We start from the raw sequence: 18761 nt of genomic DNA, 5'->3' as shown, positions 1-18761 counted from the left end.
TGACAAAATAATTGCTATTTAAACAAAACGCATAATACTTTTTGTCTAAAATGGGCTTTGTGATTTTCAAATATGAACTTTCATTTTCCAGAACATGCATTAGAGAGATTATGGTCTTTGGAAATTCGATTAACTGTTTAATGGGAAGAATGATGCCTCCTACTCTTTGGAAAGGCAGGAGAATGCTATGCTTAGGAGGGGAGGCTCCAGGGCAAACTGCCAGGTTTCTAGCCCCAGATACTCCCTTCATAATCTGTGTGACCTTAGGAAAGTCACTTAAGTTCTCAGTACCTTGATTTCTTGATATGTAAATGGGGATGATAACAGAGCCTGCTTTGTTGGTTTATGATTTGGATTATATGTACAAATACTGTGTAAAACACTTGGAGCGATGCTCAGTACTGAGTAAGTGATAATACTCCTTCTCCTCCTCTTCATCCTCCTCTTCCTCCTTCTTCTGATCTCCAAACACAGAATCTCACACATACTGGGTACTTAATAAACATGTCTGAGTTGGTTAATTAAATGATCATTTATGAGCATGGAGCAAAGGAACAAAGACTGAGTGCCTACCATGTACCAGTGATGAACAAGGCAAACAAGATCTCTGACCTCATAAGGTTTACATTTTAGCTTTATATTGTTTAGTCCAAAATGTATAGGGAACTGGTCTTAGCGTTTAAGGATTGAAAGAAAGGTCTGAATTGTAAACTCCTTGGCAGCATGTATTAAGGGTTGTATTAAAGTAAGCATGAATGAAAGGATAAAAATTTGGATCTATGAAACAGAGGCCCCAAATACCTGTTGCATAAAGAAAATAGAAAATTGTTTCTCATGTAACTGTCCAAAGGCAGGCAGTCCCAGTCTTCACAAGATTGTCCAAGGACTTGGGTTCTCTGCCTTACAGATCCACCATTGCTAGAGTGTTCTCTGTCTGCAAGGTCCTGGGTAGCTCCTCATCACATCCACATTCCAAGCAATGGGTGGGAGAAAGGAGGAAGAACATGTCCCCTCCATTAAGGGAGACATGTGTATGAAATTTTGTTCTTTGCTTCTGCGCATAACCCATTAGGTGGAACTTCACATAGCCACCCCATCTACATGGGGGCAAAGGACAGATCTTGAGGGACAGTGGATAATCTTGGCCACATTCCATCCCTTTGAACATGTTTGTATTATTCATTCTCCACAGAGAATACCCTCATCCCTTCCCAAGGAATACAATCCCTAAGCCTCATCCACTTCCTGCATCTAGGTCAAGATTGAGGATTCTCTGGATGAGATCAGCGCTCTACATCAAGGATCCTGATGTGGCTCTTTATAAAATGGTGGTCTATAATTAACAGACAAATCATCTGTCCCTGAATACCCAATATAAAAATTAAGGAGTAGGGACAGGATGACAGAAATAAAACTCCCACTGGAAAAGGGAAAATGAGAAGCACACAGCTGTCATCAATCTATGAGAATGATCAAGTCCTCTTGGAAAGGAACTGTGCAAACTCCTGTCCTGCTGATGGTGTGAGTCCTTCAGTCAACCCATCTGGCAGCTATGGCTTTAGCTCTCTGAGAGGATTTCTTTTGTCCCTTGTCTCCCATGGCTGCCTCTGGAGCAGACACTGGAGAGTATACTTCCTTGGGGCCACCACAACTTCCACACTCGACTTCCTGTCGATGTTGATTTATAGATCCAGAAGTCAGGCTGATTTGTCACCGGTTGTGGCAGGCTGGTTTTCTGGCTTCTCTGGCAATACAATTCCTTTATAATTGTAAGAATGCCTTCCAGAGCCATTTGTTTCTGCTCAGCTGCATGTGTGAGTAATCACAGCAAAGGTTCTGGTCTTGATACAGATTTTAAGACTAAACGTTCTGGTCTTTATAAGGACCTCAGTGCTGCTTAGATTCCCCAAGGAAAGACTCCTTTGTAGTGGAGACTCTCTGCCACTTTTCTGCCCCATGTTGACAAGGGTGTTAAATTGTAGCCCACTCGTCTGTCAAAAGAGGGTGATCCACTTAATCCTAGCCACAGGCTCAGCTCCTGGTTGTAGGGCCACAGTATTCCAAGCTATCCTTAGGTCCGCAAGGAAATGTTGACTCAAGTCTGTGTGGGCCAAGAACGATCGATCACTCTTTCAACCCAACTCTACATCTAAGTCTGCTTCCTTTCACTAAGGTTCCATGCGTCCACCTGAGGGTGAGAGGTCACACCCAGGACTTTAGAAAGGAGTTCTTCTGTGGTACCTTGCCCAGAAACACATCTCCCCTGGCTCTGCCCAGCACCTAAGCTGCATGAACTGGGGAAATAACTGACCTGGAATAAAGATTTTGCCACTTAATCTCTTGAGACTTTAAGGAAACAGCTTCACTTCTTTAGGAATAGTTTCTTCATCTTTAAAATAACAAGTTTGACTAGAGCCTCCATGTCCCTACAATTCTTTTATTCTACAGTTTTTATAAATGTATATGAGTATATACATATACATACATACACACGCATATGTATTATATGTGTGTGTCTATATATACATACACATATATATGTATATATATTTCTTAGCTGTGATGTCATTCTAGTGTCCTTCTTCTATGATTAGATATTCCTCCCTAAGGTACCAAACCTTAAATGTTAAGGGGCTGCCAAAACACTTTAATTGCCCCTGCTTATTTCTATAAGGCATTTTGAATAGGTTATGCAAATTTAGCCAGGCTTTTATGAGTTGTAGTACATTTTAACAGAGTTTTTCTGGTTAATTTTACCATAAAATCTCAGGGGAAATTCCATGTAGCAAAAATACCAAGGCATTGGTAATCATACATGGGTTCATTTTCAAATTCTGCCATTTAAGCTGTGTAGTCTTGGGCAAGTTACTAAAAATATATAGTTGCTCACATTAAGAATTCAAACATATTCTGCTGCATACTCCCTTCCCTCCCTGCTCCTTGATGATCTTTCAAGCAGAGTTCATAACATTTAGATTACTTTTTTGCTAAAACAACAACTTAATTTCATTAATTAGGACTCACTTTTTTAGACAGCAAAAAGTCTTGTTAAATCTAAATTAAAATTTCAATTTCCAAGTGGCCTGAGATGTGGCTTGGTGATCTGCATTGGATAAGGTATCATGGTCTTTTCTTTCCCTCTTCATCTACTGTCCTTCTAGGGTCAGGGAAGAGGAAGAGGAGCACAGAGAAATACAAATAAAAGTATATATTTTAACCTAACTGGTCCTGATATTGTAGTTCCTTCAGAGTGAACACTAGTGCTGACTGGCTGGCTATCATGGGCATTCAGACACTGGCTCTTTCATGGGGCAGAGATGTAGATTCTTCATGGGACTCCACAGCCACAGTTCACATAATTAGTGAACTTTCCAGCCCACTCCTGTCACCTTCTCTTTGACCTTGGCCATATACCTCCAGTCTCCCAATGTTGACAGTCCTCCCCCAGGGCTGAGTATATCAAGATGATCAAAACCTATCCAGCTTTCAAGGCATCCACCGGACCCACAGGAAGCTCACGGGTCCTCACCACATGAAACTGTGTCTTTCCTCACCCTACCAATGAGGGCTGCTCCTTAGGAATCCACCAGGGAAACGATCCAGTAATTGCACCACTGGGTATTTACCCAAAAAATACAAAAACACTAATTCAAAGGGACACATGCACCTCTATGTTTATAGCAGTGTTATTTACAATAGCCAAACTATGGAAGCAACTGAAGTGTCTATCAATAGATGAATGGATAAAGAAGAGGTGATATGTATACATGTGTGTGTATATATACGTATACACACACACACACACACACACACACAATATTATTTAGCCATGAAAAGGAATGAAACCTTGCCATTTTCAATGACACAGATGAGGCTAGAGAGTATTATGCTAAGCGAAAAAAAGCCAGAGAAATACAAATAATATATGGTTTCACTCATATGTGGAATTTAAGAAACAAAACAAAAGAGCAAAGGAAAAAGAGAGAGAGAGAGACACAAACCAAGAAACATACTCTTAACTATAGAGAACCACCAATGATTACCAGAGAGGAGTGGAGTGGGAGATGGGTGAAATAGGTGAAGGCGATTAAGGAGTGCACTTGTCGTGATGAGAACTGGGTGATGTATGGAATTGTTGAATCTCTATATTGTCCACCTGAAACTAACATTAACACTGTAACACATTAACTTCCAGTTAACTACACTGGAATTAAAAAAAAAAGAATCCACTGGGGAAGAAGCAAGCAGGAATCTCTCTGTTCACCAGGTTGTCAGACTTCCCAGAATCTTCTCTTCACACTCTGATCCGGGGCCAATGCCAGAACAACCTACAGATGCCCCAGCATAGCAAGCCTCCAGGTGAGGTAAAGGTCCCAGTCTCCTTTCAGGGAGCTCACACTGTTTAAAGCCAATTACTTGTTTTAGGGAAATATCACAGCTAGATTGAAATCACCCACCAGATTGAAAACATACTAATTCTTAAAAAAAAGAAGTAGGAGGAGGAAGAGGAGGAGGAGAAGAAGAAGAAGAAGAAAGAATAGAAAAGAAAAGAAAAAAGAAAACATACTAATCCTGTGAATTCTCCACTTCAAAGTGTTCTTGAATTTCTAGTCTTTTCTCTGCGTAAGTGGTGATAGGGGGTGATAGAATCAGGACCACTGAGCTATATGTCAGTAAGTCCTATAAAAATGTATCTAGGAGCTCCTCTGTAAAATATCAGGGTACTTTTCAGCTAGTATTCCCAACTTTAGCCAAAACCTGAGATAATAAAGTCTCATTCAACATTCCTGTTACCAAAAGGAATGATGATGATGATGATGGTGGTGGTGGTGATAATCATATTAAGCTAACATTTAGAACTATGCACCGGGCATTATTCTAAGCACTTTTAAGTTTATTAATATTCAACTCTCTAACAACCACATAAGGTTCTGTCCCCATGTACAGATGCAGTAACTGGGGCACAGGAAACTTGAAGAACTTGCCTGAGTGAGTTAGCACCACTAGTAAGCGGCAGATCTGGGATTCAAAGGCAGGCAGCCTAGCCGTACAGTTTATACCCTTAACCACGACATTTTCCTGATTCTCCCTGTTAAGAGATTTGGACTTTATCCTGAGGGTGATGGGAAAGAACTAGATTTTTTCTCCCTTCACCTATAAAATGAAGATAAAGAAACCTACCCTCTACAGTGATTTGGAAGATGAGATAATATAGATGAAGACCCTAGAACCAGCCCTGAGGGGTAGTGGGAACTTGATAATAAATGATAATAAGTATCATTAGTTTTCCCTTTCTATATGAGATAGTACCAAGTCAGGACAGAACAATCCAAGAACATCCAGAACCGTCATTCCTATTAGAAGTAAGGGAGCACTACTCCCCACCCCCAAATCCCCAAATCAGCTAGCAGAGATATTGAGCCCCACACATGATTCCCCTCTATAAACACCAAAGGAGGAAAAAGTACAAAATCAAAATACATCCAGCCATGACCATATGCAATAGTTTCTTTCCTGTTTGGTTTATTCCTTTGAAGACAGAGCCAAAGAATCAGAGACAAGTTTGAGAAACTGAGACTGCGTCTAAGCTCTCTGATCCTCTTGATGAAGTGCCCAGCCGAATCTGGATGGGGCAACGACTGAAAAAAGACCCCAAGTTTTATCTTCTCTGGCAGGCAAAGTGTCAAAATTAGTCCCAGACAAAGCACTACGTGAAAACACCAGCATGACGTAAATCCCCTCCAGGGATTGAGTTGACCATGAGCATTAGAGAATTGCAGTTTGAGGCCAGTGATACCTGTATAAACCAATGGGTTTGGGTTCCTGTAAAGCCAGGGTATTAGGGAGAGACTTGATTACCTGTGCCTTAGTCTGAATTAAAAGGCAAGGCAATTACACAAAAGCTCTCATTTAACTTTTAAGTAGGATTAGGCCCACACTAACTTTATGACACTAGGTTGCTAAAAACAAATGGCAGTTTCTCACATGCCCTAGGAAAGAATTGGACTTATGTAATTTTTCCAAGTTATGGGGCATTGTGCCCAAGACAAGCAGATAGAAAGTGCCTAGAACCAAATGTACCCTGTCTTAAGGCTCAAACCAAGTGACAAGAGAACAGTAGTTTCATTTTTATTTTTCCACTCACACAGAAAGGCAGCGTGGTGTCAGGGGAAACATCAGGTTTTAGTCCTGCCTCTCCTACATGAGCCCCGTGTCTTCGGAAAGAAAGAAAATCACGAACTCCTTTTTGTCTCCCTTTCCTCATCTGTCCATGGGATGCTGGGCTCTAAAACTCCATGAGAGTTCCTCAGTCTTAGAAATGTGATTTTTATGACTCCAATACAGTTGGGATTCATGACAAAGGAACTATGTAAAGGGTAGGGCTAAGGAGATGGAGAGACAACTGGAAAAGGAAGCATCTTCAAACTTCTGATAAAGGCTTCCTTTCCCTTTGTAACTTGATAGACCTCGGGAAGCTCTCCGGCTCCCACGGGGAATGGATGGAGGGTGTGTGCACGGAAAGTTACCCAGGCCACTTAAATGTTTTCCCAGAACTCATGGAGCGTCCACGCAGCCCTGCTTGGGGGATGCTGCGGTCTCTCTCACAAATACGTATAACTTTCTTAGCACATACACAAATATTACATTCTTGATTTCTCTAGCATCCAGAAAAATTCAAGACCTGAAGATGGATTCAAAATCAAACCCAGATTAAGCTAATATTTGGGAAGCAAGTAGCTCTACCTGGGCTGATACTGCTTCTGGTGGGCACTCAAACAGCTTTTGGGGTGCCAGAGACAGCTCACCAGGAGTGCATTAAAAAATAAATTAAGGCACTGGCTTTGCACAGAGTCCGTAAACCACAATCTCTCTCTGTGAGGAAATAGACTTCCTGTCTGCTATTTTTTTATGTGCCCAATTAAGTGCAGATTTTTGGCTGCGTGAGCAACATAACTGCAGCATTTTTTCCAGAAAAACCAAGAAATGAGCTAAAAAGCTAAACAAGAAAAAGTCTTATAAGAAGATGGTCTGATAAGTGCTGGGAGATCATGTTTTTTTCTCATTTTATACCTGATATCTTCTAACCTGGATCAAACCAATCTCGGGCAGAGCGACTTCAGATCACATTTCTAATGTGCTGGCACCTCCCCATCCTGGAGGGATTTTCACTGAGTAAGGTGAGTACATTTCAAGGCCTTATATGGAATAAAATAGCAGGGTATTGAGTCAGGATGGGTGGTTCAACGAGTTGGGTGTCTGAGAATTAAAAATCAAAGTTAACCAAGATTCTTTGATGAAAACTAGGGGCTAGATGACTTGGTTCAAAAGAAATAAAAACCTGCCTGAAACCTAATTACCAAAATAAAAGTGAACGCGAATATGCGAGGTCTGAAAGGGTTCATAGATGTTAATTTTAGTGCTGAGTTACACACACCTGGGCACGTCGTGGCTTGGGCCAAAGGCGAGAATGCTAGAATCCTGTGAGAAAGGCTGTGTACATCAGCACCAGGGAAGGAACCGAGCTTCACTGATATTCTCTCTGCCACCTCAGAGGGACCCGAAAAGCTTTAAGTAAGCTTACGTACACTCCTCAAATCTGGACAGAAGTTCAAGTGATCTCAACGAGGTCAAGCTTTTTTCTATAAGAAGTCACTGAGGAAAGGGCCTCTGTGCTAGGGTTGAAATCGGCACCAGTTTTGAAGACATAAACAGCTTGGCAGCACCTAGTGTGAGCGTTTCTCTGTTTGCTTTGTAGAAGTAAAGGGCAACAGCAATGTTTTTAGGGAGAAGCCCAAACCAGCTGGAAATATCTTTGCTCTTGGGTGAGGGCTCCTGCATCCTCCCCCAAGCACCTCCTCCAGGTAAATGGATTTGATATTTTCTGAGCTTTTGGCTTCTCTGCTCTGGGTTACCACATTTCTGAATTTGTCTTAGTATCAAGATACAGGATACGATAAAGGTTTAATTTTGCTTAGTCTTTCTGCTCTGGGTGAAAAGTAGGTAAGAGTTTCGTCCATACCTCTCTGGATCTACTCTGCAGCCTAGTTGTAACTCCACCAAATACCCCCAAATCTTCCTGTTAGCTTGGGCAAACTGCTTAATCTCCTACCTTTCATTTTCTTCATCCATTAAGTGTGTTTGGAAATGTATGTTGTACTTACTCTACACTGATGTGATGATGGCAAAGCAGACAACACAGCCAAAAATGCTCCGAGAGCCTCCAGAAAAGAGTATTATGAGCCTTCACATGTATAACATTCAGCCTCACAGTAAATCCAAACCACAATTGTTGTTTTCAAAATAAAGATTATAAATAGGGAAGCAAAATAAAAACATGTGCTTCAGTGTGCACTGGTATGTGAATTCAACGCATTCGTAGGTTCATTTGTTGACTTAGAAGAAGGGGAGGGGGGAGGAAGGCTGTCTACGAGCTGTGGTGTCAATAGATAGGTTTGTAATTAATGGGCCGTGGCAGTTCTGATAATGTTACTGCATGTTTATATATCAATGCACTTTGCTCTACTTCTGGTCATGTAAAGGTCCAGGATCAGCCCTGGTCTGAGTCCTGGTTTGAGATGTAAAGTTCTCGAACGTGAAATAAGCTTGTTAAACTTCGAATCACACCCTCTCAGGAGTCTGCATGCTTTGTGAACCACTACAGAGCTGTTCAAAAAGTGCCCTCCTAATGAGGCCAATTCTGACTAATGCATATTCCAAGAATAATACTTGACCAAAATTGAATGCAATTCTCTTGTACTTATTATAATTTTCTGTGACAGAGAGCAGAGGCTAAATTCAGTGAAAGTATTGTTTTTCTTCTAAACTTGGGTCTGCCAAAATTTGTTTTTATTTCTACCCACCCCACCCCCCAACTCCTACCCTCCAGTCATCCCTTTTGGAATGACGTAGTGATCCCAGCCAACTGGGAAACTTGCTGGCATCTGTGGAGGGCCCGTTTTCACCACTTTCCTTCACCCCTTCAATAGTTTTTTGGTATGGAATGGAAATATTCCCAAATGGAAGACTCATTAACAGCAGCAATGTCAAGAGCAGCCTTGAAATGAAGCATCTGATATCCCATATGTATAGTGTACTTATCATGCAGACAATGTAAAAGCCATTTGAGGTCTGTAACTTCCTTTTCTACACAGAAGGAAATGTGGCAGCAAATCAAATTGATACAGGAATTTTAAATATGTGTGGTCGCACAAAGTTAGAGAAGATTATAAATTCAGCATTAGAAACCAAAAGAAAAAAAATAAGCCACAGGTAGCATTCTCATATTATATTTGTTTGAGCTGTCAGGACAAAATACTAGAGAGAAATATTTTTATGACATGGAAACCAAGATCTGCCTTCCAAAATTATTTTCCACTAACTTAAAGCTATGTATCATTGTGCAAACCTAAAGACTCCGACCCTTACAGAATTAAATATTTATCTTACAACTGGCAAAAGGATACCTATCTCAAATGTGCATGCATGCGTGGTAGTGGTGGGGTCTAGTCCCTGTGATAATGGTCTGGGAGGCAAGACTCACCTTCTAATCTCCAGGATCACGTTGTTTTGCCACAAATTTAGGATTGATTCAGGACAGATGCCAAAATCCCTCATTTCCTCAGGTACAGAGGGAGAAAGGAACCTGTAACAAGGCAGGCTACTCTCGATAACTTTAGTAAGAGTGTTTTACCTTTCCCTTTTTTTATTCTAAGACGATAGTGAAGATGCCAGCTCTCTTTTTTGAATTAAAGGGGATGTGAGGTTCTAGGGAAGGGTGTGCTTTCAGTGGGTTTACTTTGGTTTACCTTGAGAACAAGGCCTACATTCTAGACTCCAAATACACAGTACACCTCACTCTGTGTGTGTGCTGTGTTTGCTTGTTTGTTTTTAAAGACATGAGAATGGATAATAGAGTTCAATGGAACCTGTGATATGGGGATTCAATTCAAAGCTCCCTGCCTGCTTTCCCCATGATCCTTAATCATGTCTCTAAAAGGTCTCCTGAAGCAAATCTTTAAATTTTAAAAACATTCCTGTGAAGTTGTAAAGACATTGCCATATACTCAACCTATTATTACTATTGGACTTCTCTTCCCAGACATGGAGAATAAAGCAGGTGTCTACTCTTTCCTCTTCTGCTTTATCTTCCCTTTACAGGGCTTACTGATGCAAGTACCAGAGTACAAATGTCTGCTGACACTGTCCCCCACCCCTGCATGTGCCCACAGGGGAAGCATTAAAGACTAGTAAAAATGTGCCATGTGCTTGCCATGGCCGCTGACCCACACAACTTGTCCTGATGCCTTGGGAAGGCTCTCTGGTCTACTCAGGATTTAGGGAACATGCAGTACCACAGGCCATTCAGCGCTGTGAGACCCAGGACACCAGGGCAGAATATTTAGAGATTATTCAAACATGGAGACTATTGTTGGCAGTAGTGTTAGGGATGGTACCTGTGGTCCACAAATATTTATCAACAAGGGGAGACTGATGACAGCTCACCTTTACTCAGGGCCTTATACCTTACACGGTACTTTCTCATTATTTATTTAATCTTCACAATTTATCTGGGATGTATTATTTTCTGTATTATTCAAATAAGAAAACCAGGCACTGAGTAATTAATTCATTCCACAAAAATGTATTGTGAACTTACTATTTGTCAGATGCTGTTCTAGGCACTGGAGATAAGACAGTAAGCAGAACAGACAAAATTCCTGCAGTGAAGGAATTTGCATTCTAGTTGGTGGGGAGAAAAGAGATAGACAATAAACAAATAAATAGGTGAAATATAAAGCATGTCAGATGGAGACAAATGCTGTGGAGAAAAAAAATATGATTGAGAACAATAATTAGAATGTACCAGTAGGCAAGAGGGCAGGGTTTCTATTTTCCATAGGGCAGTCAGAAAATGCCTTGTTGAGAAGGTGATATTTGAGCAGATAGCTGCAAGAGGTAAAAGAGCTGGTCAGATGGGTGGGTATCTGGTGCAGGGGCATTACTGGCAGAGGAAGGAACAAGTGCAAAGGCCCTGAGGCAGGAGCATACTTAGCTTGATTGAGGAAATGCCAAGAGGCATTCATGGCTTGTGTGGAATGAACAAGCCTGGGAGTAGTGGAACATGCAGTAAAAAATGTTAACAAAGAATCCCATCAGTGTGGAGACTTGGCTTTTATTTTGAATGAGAGGACAAGCCCAGGTGTTATTCACAATGTTTAACAGCAGATACAACACAGACAGCAACCCATCAGCACGGATATCCGGCCAGAGCATGGAAGCAGCATCCCAGAGGCCCCCCTGAAGTGCCAAGCATTACCCCTGAGTTGGTGCATTGTTGGGGAGATCCCCTTGTGAATTGAAGGGGAATATCAGGGAAAGGGGACTTTGGGGAAAGGCTATCTACCAATAGAGATGGAAGGATTTCGATATTTTAACAACTGGCACCTAGTTCCAGTATGAGCCAGGTGGAGATCAGCCTTAACAAGAAATCATGGCTATGTCTGAGTGGAGAAGTGACATCATCAGACTCACTTTTTTAAGGATTCTCTCTCTCTTGACTAGACCCTAAACAAGCAAGGACAGAATAGGGAGACCAGTTAGGTGGCCATTGCAGTAATTAGGTGAGAGGTGATGGTGTCTTGGACAATGGTGGCTGTGGGGGAAGTGGTCCAAGGTATCAGACTGGGAATATATTTTGAAGGCAGAGTCAAGAGGACTTGCTGATGTACTGGATCTGAGGTGACAGAGAAAGTGTTAAGCATGACAGAAGGAACTAGAAGATGCGGGTTGCCATTGACTGGGATAAGAACTGGAGGTAGAGCAGGATGAGGAAAAAGATCAACAACTTGATTGTAGACACAGGAAGTTTGAGATGAGTTTATTGAGCACTCACTGAGCACCAGCACGACAGCTCTGGGAGCTAAGTACTATGTTATTATCTTCATTTTTTAGCTGGGACAGCTGTGGCTCAGAGAGTTGAGGTGACCTACCCCTAGTCACACAGCAAGTAAACAGCACATCAAGGGCTCAAACCTGGTTTTTCAATTCCGAGTTGTATGCTCTTCTTAGGATATCACCATGGCTGAGAGTCAAACGGTGCTACCAAAGTAGATCACTGATGAGAATCTACTTTTCTGTGACCCACTGTAAGGCAAAAAGTTCAATAAAAACTTTCCAACTCTAAGATTTAGAGAATCTGTTGTAAAAGAGGAGAAGAGTTTAATCTTAAATTCACTTGAAAAACCAAAAGTTTTTTTTCCTTAAAAAATAAAACAAAACTGAGGTGAGCCTAAGGCCAGCATGCTGATTGCATCAGAGAGACAAAGATGAAAAGAGGAGAGAGGAAAACGGGCATGAGCCCTAAATCAGCACGTTAAAGGGGCTGGCCTGCGAGGCTTGTATTATCAGACATTAGTCAGAGAGGGACGTTCTTTTGCTGGCGTAGAAGAAGTCTGAAATAACACATTAATTTTAGGTCCTTTGATATTTTTTCCTGGAGATGTTTTGTTTTGATACATCTGACAACAGCGAAAGAGAAAACCTCAGAAAACAGACATAATAAAAACAGTTGATGATCCATAGTCACTGAACATAAGTTCCACGGTCTTTGTCTTGCTCAGGGCAAATCGGCAGCTCGCTAGGAAGCAAGCTACAAGGCATCCTGGAGGATTTAAAGAGCAAGACTAAATGTTTTAAAGTTCTAGTGTCAGGACATCCCCCTTCAATTAATGGCTTTGAGACCTGATAAAACTCAGATGTTTTTGTGAAGGGTACTGATTTACAATTAACCAGGAGATCACTGAGCTTGTTTTTACCAGCACAAAAACCCAGTGGCACAGCATGGGAAGTTCTTTCACTGTTTGCCAGAGGGCTGGCTTCCCGTGGTACAGAAAGCATGGTACCATCGTTTGGGTAAAGAAATGAAGAAGGAAACTGGGTTGTGCACTCACCCTTTCAACCAGAACTTGTCCAAACCAAGTAACAGAACTATAAAAACTGAGACCTGATAGGGGGAGTTGGGAGATGGGATAGGGTAAATAGAGTCCTCATCTTTTATAATGCAGAGTCAAAGATATATAAAACTGATAAATCAATATGAAGGCAATCACCAGAAGAAATACATCCAGGAATTGTTTGGTGGTTTGGGGGGCATGGGAATGAGAAAAGGGCTAAGGAAGTGGGGATAAACACCTTGTATTTCATACTCTTCTTTACTGCTTGCCTTTAAAAAAATGCATGGATATATACTTCATTTAAAATTTTAAATTGGGGACACCTGGATGGCTCATTCAGTTAAGTGTCCAATCTTGATTTTGGCTCAGGCCATGATCTCAAGGTCAGGAGACTGAGCCCAGCATCAGGTTCCACACTCAGCATGGAGTCTACTAGAGATTCTCTCTCTCCCTCTCCTTTCTCTCTAATAAATAAATCTTTAAAAAAATAAAATAAAATTTTATATTGAATAAATATATTAAAATTTTATTTACATGAACAAGCATCTGGGGATAGATGGTGATAAGATATACATATTCCCTGCTGTCATGAAAACTTTTGATTGAACACCCCAAAGTAGAGAAAGAGTGAGAAATCTGAAGTACAACAAAGGAAAAATTGAAGTAGAATTTTATTTTCCCTTTTGGAGGGAAACCTACATCTCTTTTCTGCTAGTGCCTCATTTCTCTGCCTTGGATTAAATTATAATGAAGGAAGGACATAGTACGCTCCCAACTGGTAGACATTTAGCTATAAAAAGCAAGCTCTACACGTTCCTCCCCTATTCTTTCTCTTGCCTCCAAGAAACTTCAGAGTTCCTTTCCTCGGTAGGAATTTAACCACCCACACAAAAAGGTGTGTAGGATGAGTGGGAAATACAGCAGGGGAAGCCGGTTCTTTCTTACATGTCCCTTTGATTCTAGAACTCTGACATGGCTCTAGCACTTGCTCACCAGACTCCCCAACTGGATCATAAGGGAGATGCTTCCAAAAATAAATTGCCAGAAGCAAAAGAGTTAATAAACTTAAATATGCTAAAGGTGACTCATTCACAGAACTTCAGACTTCAAACATGGAATCATTAAAACTATTAGTGTTTCTCTGAGTTCTGTCCCACAAAAGCTGGGGATGTCAGGTTACCTTTGTTTTAATAGCTTGGGTAACTCTTTCTTCACATAATTGGCTTCAGTGTATCAAGACTTTTTTCTGGGGCTACATGAAGGATTCCTGATTTGGCTAGTTAGAAAAACCTTTTCAATGTAGTGGCCCACAGTCATTACAAACCCAGGATAATCATCTTAATTTTGCAATTAGAACTCGGGCTTTTTGCTGATAATAACACTAGTTTACATTTGCACTCAAGCATTCATGCTCTGCATTCAACAAAATTTAATTTGTGCCTATCATGTGCCAAAAGTATAATAAGCGTAAGGATTGAGAATGAAATAACAAGTCCATGTTCTTAGGAAGTACATAGTCTAGCTTACACCAAAATAAACTTTAGAACACTTGCTGTGATGAGCACCAGGTGTTGTATGGAAGAGAAAAAAATAAACTTTAGTAAGTGCTTTAATAAAGTTGTAATGGGGATAATATTATTGCCTCTTTCCTCATACGTAAGCCCATCTACATTGTCTCCCACCAACCTTTACAGATTAGGGAGAGGAGAAGGATGAGATGCCATCTAGAGATGGATATGCTGTAGGAAAAGGCCCTTTAATAAAGGAAAATAAAGCAGAAATCTAACTAGCTTGAAGGATTGTGAGAAGTAATGAGTAAGGTAAGAGGTCAGACTCACATATTTACATTTCACCCCTATCTCCTACTTTGAAAGAAAAAGCTTGGTTTCGGTGGAATAGATAGAAATATGAATATAGGTATAAGAATATTAGGGATAAAAGTGGCCTGGGAATATTGCACATTTCTAAGAGAAGCCAGCATTCAGTCTAAAGACGAACTCTGATATACTGCCATCAACACACTACTGTAATTCTTCTTCCTAGCCTTCCCCAAAGGGACCACAGCCACTTATCCTGGTGCCTATATTGAAGAAGGGAAAATAATCACTTTTTAAAGAAATTACTTGACATTGACTCTGAACTGACACTAATTCTTTAGAGCCAAAAACACCGGCTCACCATTAGAGTAGGTGCTAATAGAGGTCAGGTCATCAGTGTAATTTTAGCCTCCGTTTGTCTCACAATGGGCCAGTGGGTCTCCAAAACTATTTCATGGTTATTTTCAAAATTTCAGAAGGCATGGTTGAAATATATAACCTCAGCAACTGGTAGAAGCCCCCATATTTGTTCTCTGACCTATGGAGTAAGGGTTATTATGGTAAGAAAAGCCAGGTGGAAACCCCTAAAACTTTTCCCATACCCACCAAAATATTAACTGAAAACAACACCACATTCCTAGAAGAACTGTAGAAATTTGTGCCATCATCAAGGACTTGAATGATATGTAAGTGGTGATTCCTAACACATCCCTATTCAAATAACCTCTTAAGCCTGTGCATAAGACAGACAGATTCTGAAGAATGACAGTGCATGATCATAAACTTAATCAAGTGGTGACTCAAACTGCACTTGCTGTTATAAATGTAGTCTCCTTACTGGAACAAATCAACATGTTCTCTGGCATCTGGTATACAGTTATTAAGCTGGTGAACATTTATTTGTTTGTTTGGTTTTTGTATTGCCTTGTTTTGAGCTTGTTAGTAAAGACCCCCCAGAAGCTTCTTGCTTCCAACTTCAAAGTTCAGCTTGAAGGATCACAATATACATTCATTATCCTACAGCTGTTCAGGGCTTTATTAATTCTGTATACTCAATCATGTTCCAGTGCTGAATTTTATCAAATGTCTAAAGGAGAAATAATAACAATCTTACGCAAACTCTTTTAGAAAACAGAAGTGGAGGGAACACCTCCCTACCTATTGTACAAGGCCAGAATTCTCTGATATCAAAACCAAAGTCATTATAAGAAATTAAAGTCTGATATTCCCCATGAACATAAACAAAAAGTTTCTTAACCAATTATTAATAAATTAAGCTAGTAATATTAAAAAAGGATAATACATCATGACCAATTGGGGGTATATCTCAAGAATACAAGGTTGGTTTAACTTTTGAAACATCAATCAGTATAATTTACCATATTAACAGAATAAAGGACATACAGAGGGTTATTTGAAGAGAAATTCAATATCCATTATGATAATAACTCTCAGGAAGTTAGGAGTAAAAGTCAACTTCTTCCATCTGATAAAAGGCATCTACAAAAAAACTACTGCTAACATTATAACAATGGTAAAAGAATAGATGCTTTCCCCATGAGGAACAAAACAAGAATGCACATTCTCACCATTACTATTCAGCACTGTATTGGAGGTCCTAGCCATGCAATAAGGCAAGAAAAGTGAATTAAAAGTCAAAAATACTGGAAAGGAAGTAAAAAAAAAGTCTCCATTTGATGGATTTATGTATATGATATGTATATGATGTATGTATATGAATCATGATCTACATGATTGTATATGTAGAAATCATAAGGAATTTTTAAAAAGTTACAAATGATTTTGTCAAGATTTCAGTATAAAAGTCAATTACAAAAACTAACCATATTCCTCTATACTAATAGTAAAGAAATTAATTAAATATAAAATTAAAATAACAATATTATTGGGACCCCTGGGTGGTACAGTCAGTTAAGCATCTGACTCTTGGTTTTGGCTCCCAGTCATGATCTCAAAGTTTTGAGACTGAGCCCTCCATGGGCTCTGAGCTCAGTGAGGAGTCTGCTAAAGTTTTTCTCTCTCTCTCCTTCTTCCCCTCCTCTCTCTCTCTCAAGTAAATGAATAAATCTTAAAAATAAATAAAATAACAATATTACTTATGATAGCATCCAAAATGTTAAATACCTAAAATATATTTAACAAAATAGATTCATTGCATACTGAAAATTGCAAAAAAAAAAAAATTCAAGAGAAATAGTAAATGGGGAGATATATCAAGTTCATGAATTGAAAGACAATATTACTAAGATGTTATTCTCTCCAAATGAATTTTTCAGACATAATGTAATCCCAATCAAAACCCCAAATAGCAGGCTTTCTCTTTTTTTGTAGATATTAACAATCTGGTTCTAAAATGTATAGAAAATTCAGAAGAACCTCTTATCAGCCAAAGCCATTTTGTAAAAGGAGAATAAAGTTGGAGGACTTGCTCTGATTTCAAGATTTAGTATGTAGCTAAAGCAATCAGGAAAGTGTGGTATTGTCATATGTTTAGATACAATAAATAGATCAATGAGACTGAATAAAAAGTCCAGAAATGGATCCAAATTTTATGGCAAATTGTTTTTGACAAAGTTACCAAAGAAATTCAACAGAGAAAGCATATTCTCTTTATTTCTTGCTTTTACCATATCAAAATTAATGCAAAATAAATCGTAGACCAAATTATAAAGACTAAAACTACAAAAGTTCTGAAAGAATCATAAAAATCTTTGCAACCTTACAGTAGGCAAAGATTTCTCAGAAAAGTCACACTAATCATAGAAAAATTGTGCTTCATCAAATTTAAAAATTTGTCTTTGAAACACACCTTTAAAAAATTGAAAAGTCAAGGTGGCTCGGTCAGTTAAGCGTCTGCCTTTGGCTCAGGTTATGATCTCAGGTTCCTGGGAACCAGTCCCATACCAGGCTCCCTGCTCAGTGGGGAGTCTGCTTCTCCTTCTCCCTCTGCCCCTCTGCTCATGCTCTCTCTCTCTCTCTCAAATAAATACAACCTTTAAAAAAAAATTAACAAGTCAAACCACATACCAGGAGAAAATACTTGCAGTGCAAAAGACTTATATCCAAAATATACAAGGAATTCTTAGAGCTCAAAATAAGACAATCTAATTTTTTTAAAAAGATTTTATTTATTTATTCGACAGAGAGAGGCACAGCGAGAGAGGGAACACAAGCAGGGGGAGTGGGAGAGGGAGAAGCAGGCTTCCCGCGGAGCAGGGAGCCCGATGCGGGGCTCGATCCCAGGACCCTGAGATCATGACCTGAGCTGAAGGCAGACACTTAACGACTGAGCCACCCAGATGCCCCAACAATCTAATTTTTTAAATATTTAAAAATGCATCACACAATAATTTACATAAACAGCCAATAAGTACATAAAAAGATACTCAATATTATTAGTTAGAAATGAAATAAAAATGAAAGCCACCAGATAGTATTTTATATTTATATTTTATATTTTATGATGCTATAATTAAAGAGAGAGAATACCAAATCTGGGCTAGGACATGAGGCAAATAAACTCACATATTTTGCTGATGGAAGTATAAATTTGCACAATCACCTCGGAAAGGTATTTGGCAGTTTCTTATAAAGTTAAACATACACTTTTCATAGTACCCAGCCATTCCACCTAAGTATTTACTGTGCATGAATATGCATAAAACTTTATTCATAATATCCAAAAACTTGAATCCTAAATGTTCATAAAATGCTGAATGAATAAACAAATTGTGGTACATCCATATGTTGAAATACTACTCAGCCATAAAAAGAAACAAACTATTGATAGAAGAACAACATGGAAGAATCCAGAAAACCTTATGATAGTGAAAGAAGCCAACTACCAAAGAGGGCATGATGTGCTTCCACACATGGGAGATTCTGAAATAGGGAAAACTAATTTTGAGTGACTGAAAGAGGGTTATAGTTACCTGGGCCCAGGGAAAGAGAATTACCTATAAAGGGACAC

The 18761-nt window shown here is 39.6% G+C and overlaps 1 protein-coding gene and 1 long non-coding RNA gene across 3 annotated transcripts in view; one reads left to right on the top strand and one right to left on the bottom strand.

Annotated features, from left to right (window-relative positions):
* LOC145721754 (uncharacterized) overlaps positions 1–18761 on the bottom strand; it is a 135842-nt gene that overhangs the window by 85258 nt on the left and 31823 nt on the right. The gene's annotated exons all lie outside the window — the stretch shown is intronic.
* The window catches only part of PTHLH (parathyroid hormone like hormone), a 112742-nt gene continuing 100622 nt past the window's right edge, over positions 6642–18761 (top strand). The window contains exon 1 of the mRNA XM_031017869.2: positions 6642–7178. The gene's annotated coding sequence lies outside the window, so the exon portion shown is untranslated. The remainder of the gene's footprint in view (positions 7179–18761) is intronic.

This window comes from Leptonychotes weddellii, chromosome 5, assembly GCF_054177405.1.
Source record: "Leptonychotes weddellii isolate Sample4059 chromosome 5, ASM5417740v2, whole genome shotgun sequence".
In the NCBI taxonomy this organism is placed as follows: Eukaryota; Metazoa; Chordata; class Mammalia; order Carnivora; family Phocidae; genus Leptonychotes; species Leptonychotes weddellii.
Note: the sequence above shows the minus strand (reverse complement) of the source record. Positions and strands in the feature narration are given on the sequence as shown.